Source organism: Triticum aestivum, chromosome 3D, assembly GCF_018294505.1.
Source record: "Triticum aestivum cultivar Chinese Spring chromosome 3D, IWGSC CS RefSeq v2.1, whole genome shotgun sequence".
NCBI classification, from domain to species: Eukaryota; Viridiplantae; Streptophyta; class Magnoliopsida; order Poales; family Poaceae; genus Triticum; species Triticum aestivum.
In genome coordinates, this window is record NC_057802.1 from 576,089,719 (window position 1) to 576,096,275 (window position 6,557).

Sequence of the window (6,557 nt, forward strand, 5' to 3'; positions counted from 1 at the left end):
GCCCCTGCCCCGACCACGCCGCCGTCGCCCTCTACACCGACGTCGACGCCGTGCCTCTGCCCCTGCCCCGACCACACCGCACCTCTCCTTGGTCAGGCCGGCGCCGCCCCCTGTCCTCCCTCTGTTTTTTTACATATTTATGATGTTTTTTTCCAGATTATATGTATATGTGTGAGTAATGTATGTGTGTATATCTGATTATATGTCCTTTTTTTAGATTTTTTCTTCATATATATGATGATTTGTTTTTTGCATTTTTATAAAAATGTATATATGTATGTATGTTCTCTGTGCATATAAAAGTTAGATTTTTAGTACATTTGGGTACATTTTAGGTTAGTTTTATCTATATATGTTCTCTGATTTAGTACATTTTAGGTTAGTTTCATTTTTAGAAAAGTTTTATATATTTAGGAAAAGAAGGAAGAGAAGGAAGAAGGAAGAGGAAAAAAAGAAGGAGAGGAAAAAGGAAAATAAGAAGAAGAAAAAAGAAGAAAAAGAAGAGGAGAAGAAGAAAGGAATAGAGGAGACGAAGAGAAAATAGAATATTCTATTTTCTCTTCGTCTCCTCTATTCCTTTCTTCTTCTCCTCTTTTTTTTCTTCTTTTTTTCTTCAATCTTCTCCTCTATTAATATCTTCTTCTCCTCTTTTTATTTCTTCTTCGTCTTCTTATTTTTTATCATATATGTCATTGTCGATATACCCCGTGTCCCGATAACTTCAACACGAGGGAGGGGGGGGTTCGACCTACCCCCTCCTCGATAACATTATTTTCCCATGTATGTATGTCGTCGTTGTCGATATAACCCCCTCCCGGATAACTTCGACCGTGATAACTTATACCACGGGAGCACCCCCCGGCCCTCTCGCTCGACCAAAACTCTCGAGGACACCCAAACCCTAGAAAAAAACGATGTCGGTCTCCTACCCCCTCCCGCCGCGCCCCTACCCTTGAAGCATTGCCGAGGCCACCCCAAACCCGGAATAAGCTAGGTCTACGTTTGCACTAATATATCCACCTGCTGTCATGTTTGTGTAATAATTGCCATGTTGTAATATTTGCAGAAACAATGGAGCACGGACGAGACGAGGAGCAGAAGAGGTGTTGGGGGACATAATCTTAGCCGGAGGTGATGTCTTGTCGTATCTTAACGACAATGATGGTCTGGAAGAACAGGGTGAAGAAGCAGGCTACGGTGATCGAAGAGTGGAGGAGGAAAGACATGATTATGATGGCTCCGGTGACCCAATGCTGGTGCAAGAAGGAGCCCGTGGTGACGGCTCCGGTGACCGAACAGAGTCCAGCCAGGTAAATATATTAGTTAAGCCTGTGCTGACTAGCTAATTGATGCGTTCATTGTTTTGGTATGTACACATATTAATTAACTCTCGTCTTTCTTCTTTTTCTAGCCCTCCGGATCGAGCACAACTTCGGTAAAGAGACGAGGCCCGAAGAAAAAGTTGCGCTCGGATGAAAGGTTTGAGATCATAGCAATCGCGCGCGACGGCCAACCGATTGAACCCATCCGGACAAAGGAAACATTTGCTGCTCAGTGCGGGGTTCTTGTTAGGGACAAGATCCCGATCAGCATCCACCAATGGTATAAGCCTAAGAAGGAAGACCCTGAGGTGTCTTATGTCAATGATATGCAAAAAGATGTTCTTTGGACTGAGCTGAAGGCAAATTTCACCCTACCGCCAGAGGAGGATCCGGAGAAGCCAGTTAAATAGCAATTAATCAAGTCTCATGCTCTTAAGAAGATGGCAGACCTATTCAGGAGGTGGAAGAATGAGCTGAAAACGTTTGTCGACAAACAAGAGACACCAGAATTCATCGGCAAATATGAGAAGATCAGAGATCACTGGCCCGCATTTGTGGCCCACAAGACATCGGAAAAGAGTAAGAAGATGTCAGGGACAAACAAGAAAAATGTTGCGAAGAAGAAGCTTCACCATCACACGGGGTCAGGTGGCTACCTCAAAGCCCGGCCTAAGTGGGCCAATGATGAGAATGATCTGCTTGATAAAGGGATCGAACCAGAGACAATGAACTGGCCAGACCGTTGCCGGACTTGGTTCTTCGGGGCTGGCGGAACCTTGAACCCTGTATCAGGGAAGTGCGTTTGGACGGACGAGCAAATGAGAATACCAGTCAAGAGGCTTGAGCACTATATCGATGCAGCGCAGCAAGGGACGTTCGTTCCAGACAGAGAGAACGACGAGCTCACAATGGCCCTCGGGAATCCTGAGCACCCTGGACGGACACGAGGCACGCCAGGCTCCATTCCGTGGAAGGCTGGTTTTCCGGTCGCAGGCGGTTACAAATGCCAGGAGAGGAGGAAAAAAGTGGAGCAGATCCAAATTCAGAAACTGCACGAAAGGGTTCAAGCGCTAGAGGAACGAGACATAGCTCGCAACCAGCGACCTGCCGAAACTACCCCCGAAGCTACCCCGCCATCTCAGCGGAGAAGCAGCGTGGCTTCCACTGAGCTGCTTCAGCCGGAGCATTTCTTGACGGCTCCTGCTAGCTACCCCGTGGATGCTATCACGGAGTCTCAACATTGCCACCTTATGACGCAATGGCAGAACTTCAAAGTCAAGGCGGCTGTCGGCTCTGTTCGACCTCCTGAACCCGGCGCAACTTTTCACTACCGTCCGATTCCAGAAGGATATGCTAGGGTGACGGTGGACGATAACGGAGGGATTTGAGGACCTCCAGCTTGACCACCCTACCGGTGAAGGGGAGACTCAGCTGGGTTCTGCTCTAAAGACTCCATGCCTATGGCGGAAGGAGCTCATCAACCTTCCGAACTGGACGCCTCCGCCTCCTCCTCCTCCTCCGGCGAGTAAGGGCACTCCGCCTCCTCCTCCGCCTCCTCCTCCGGCGAGTGATCAGGGCACTCAGCCTCCTTCTCCGGCGCATGGCGGTACTACCCCTCCTTCTCCGCCTGCGCCGGCACGCTCGAGCAGCCAGCCTCCTCCTTCTCCGCCTCGTCAGCCAAGGCGGAAGAGACCCGCCGCCGCTCCGGCTGCTCCGGCACGTCGTAGTCCTTCTCCTCCGCCTCGTAAGCAAGGAAAGAAGACAGCCATAGCCGCTCCGTCTACTCTGCCGGCGTCTAGCAGTACAGCCAGAGGCGGCAGGCAAAACAGATTCGGTCCTTCTCTGAAGACTCCAGAGAAGTTACCATACGAGAGGACCGAGGAGGAAACCACGAAGATCGTGCGAGCCGAAATGACGAACTTCTTTGAAGGGGTGAAAGCAAAGAAATATCCACCTCCGGAGGAGAAGGTAGATCCGGTGAAAGCGAAGCGCACTCTGGCTGCCCTGACAAAACCACCAAAGTCTCCGCCGAAAGGCAACTATGAGCGCATTATTGCAAAGACATTTGTCGAAGCGGAGCGGTCGGGAAGTACTGTAGTGATCAAAGGTTAAAAGAACGACGAGCTGGGAAAAAAATTGCCCAGCTCGGCGAACAAGCGAACCAATCATGCCCCCCGCTCAAGGTGTCTAGCGACATCGTCTCTAATGATCCGAGGATGGTGCCCGGTTATAGCAATCTTGGAGATTACCTGCCCGACGATGTACATTATGATTTCTTGGAGGTGGAGGAACACAGATACGAGTACGGGAAGCCTCTCGTCAAAGATGAAAGATCTCTAACAACGATGATGCGAAGATTACATGATTGGTACATGAAAACCTGCAGAGAGTCTGGGGGAGGAATACTTTGACGCTGAGAGTTAAAGAGGAGCATGACCTCGTTGGAATTGAACTGTTGAATGTTCCATTTGAGGAGTTCTTCCAGTTTTTCAATGAAAAGGCCCTCGATAAATCAACGATCACTTGCTACTGTCTGTAAGTAGTACTACTTCTGTCATTAAGTCTCTCTATATAGGTCAGCTCTTTCATTGCATGTATTTATAATTATCCTCACTATATTATGCAGATTGAAGATCGCCGAATTGAAGAAAAGACAAATCGGTGATATTGGATTCATTAACACAAATCTCATAGATGCAACTGAGGTTAAATATCATGCCGAAAATACCGAGGCCAACTTGCTACGATCGTTGGTAATAAATGAAAACAAAGATATAATACTCTTTCCTTACAACTTCAAGTGAGTGTTATTGTCTTGTGCATATTCGGTTTCCCTTATTAGTCCAGGTTATAGTAGTGTAATTGATGACTTATGCATGCGTGCACAGCTTCCACTATATTCTCCTAGAGATTAAGCTTGAGCAGGGACTAGTAACCGTCTTAGACTCGAGACGAAAAGATCCCAGGACTATGCGGACATGATTCAAATGCTCGAGAAGTAAGTTAAATCGATCAATATCCACCATAACAGCAACTTTGTTCATTTCCTGATATCAAGTAATTGTTTTCTTTGTCTGGCAGAGTTTGGAGAAAATTCACCAAAAAAGCTCCGGGACTGCCGAAGAAGGTGCAATTTAGACACCCGAAAGTAAGTACTATAGTAGCATGTTCCGTGCATCTCCTAGTGATTCAAGCGCTAGTTTCATCAATACCATTTAGCATGCTTGCTTATCAGTTTGATTGACCTCTATTTCTTGTAAAGTGGTTGTGGCAGGAACAAGGGAATGATTTCTGTGGATACTATGTTTGCGAGTCCATCTGCTACACGACCTGTGAGCGGGGCTACTCTGACGAACAATATGAAGTGCGTAAGCAATAATATTCACAATTTTATTTTATTACCATCATTTGTGTTGAGTTTCATTTATTCATATATATATGTATTGACCCCTTCTTCAAATTAGATCTTTCGGATGCGGGATGAACTCCTACCACCAGATCGTATGCGAGCAATTCAAGAGGAATTGGCGGCATTCTTCCTTGACCACGTGATCGCTGAAAACGGAGAATACTATGTGGACCCTGTGTTCATATATAATTAGGAGATTATATTGTAAGAGATAATTATTGTATATATGTAGCCGGTAGTGTCGGATAGATATACGAGAACTTGTTGTTCGACCAATCTCTCGGAGAAGGAGAGGTGGTCGATATCACTTCTCTCTGTATGCATATATATGTTCATGAAGATCTTCTGTTTCCTTCATTTGCTTACTAGCTAGCGTGTCTAGTCCTCTCTATAGGTATATAGTACGTAGCGTCGACCAAGCACGGAGATAAGAGAGGACACTTCTCTCTATTAATTAGCTAGCTAACACAATATATGAAACACCTAAATTAACCCCCCAAAACCCCCAACCCCCCTCCCCCTTTCAAAAAAAACAAAAACCCCAGCCCCTGAAATGCTGACGCGTGGATGCCTATTGGTCCCAGTTAGTGCCACCAACCGGGACCAAAGGCCCTCCTGCCTGGGCTCGCCGCACCGGCCACGTGGAGGCCCATCTGTGCCGGTTCGTGTAAGAAACGGGACTAAAGGGCTAGGGCATTAGTAACGACCCTTTAGTCCCGGTTCAACAACCGGGACAAAAGGCCCTTACCAACCGGGACAGATGACCCTTTTTCTACTAGTGGGAGCGCTCCAGAGATGCGAGACCCAGGTATGCCTGCTTGAGACGCCGACGCAGCCAGAATTCTTGGCTGGAAAGAGGCCTGCAGTCTTGGGCCGCGTCGAGCCGCGCAATGACCTCGCATGCAACCAAGAGCTACAGGGACACGTTGCCGATGGTCTTGGCGCTCCAACTCTGCAGGCGGCCAGCGGTGAGGCGCAGACGGTCGAAGAATTGACGAAACGGGTCGGGGTCGAGTGGGGCACTAGACCAGGCGTCCGAGACCACCTGCATGAACCCAGGCAACTGAGGCCAAAACTTCTCGAAGTGGAAGCGACGCACACCCGGAGAACGCAGGGTGCAGTCAAGCATCAGAGGGCAATGATCCGAGGCCGCGGAGGACAGGCAATGCAGGAGGCAGCTGGGAAAGGCGGACTCCCAAGAGGTGGTGCAAAGGACTCTGCCGATCCGGACCAACGTATGGTTTTCGCGCTCATTGGACCAAGTATATCGCCTGCCATGAAGGTACAGGTCCCTGAGCTCCATGTTAGCCATGAAACGGCGGAAGCGCCGAATGAGACGCAAGTTCAGGCGAGAGTTGTTCTTGTCCGCGGCCGCGGTAATCAGGTTGAAGTCGCCGCCAAGGATCCATGGGCCGGCGCACGAGGCGCGCACATCCTGCAGGTCTTGCAGAAAGGACATCTTGTCGGCGTCGCTCTGCGGCCCATACACTCCTGTGATCCAGAATGGGTGCTCGCCCAAGAGTGAAGAAACCGCAGCGGTTATGTGGTTAGCGCCAATGGTCGGGTTAGAGATGGCAAGTTCGGAGGAGCGCCAGGCGAGAAGTATTCCACCGCATGAGCCAATCGCAGGCAGGGAGTAGAAGGTGTCGAAGGAGGGGCCAAGCGTTTCCGAGACCAGGAGGGGGTGACGTCGTCGAGCTTGGTCTCCTAGAGGCAGGCGATGACCGGCAGGTCCGAGGAAATAACACTACAGACGGCCATGCGCTTGGCGCCAGAGTTGAGGCCGCACACATTCTAGAACAAGATTTTAGGTTTACAATCCATAA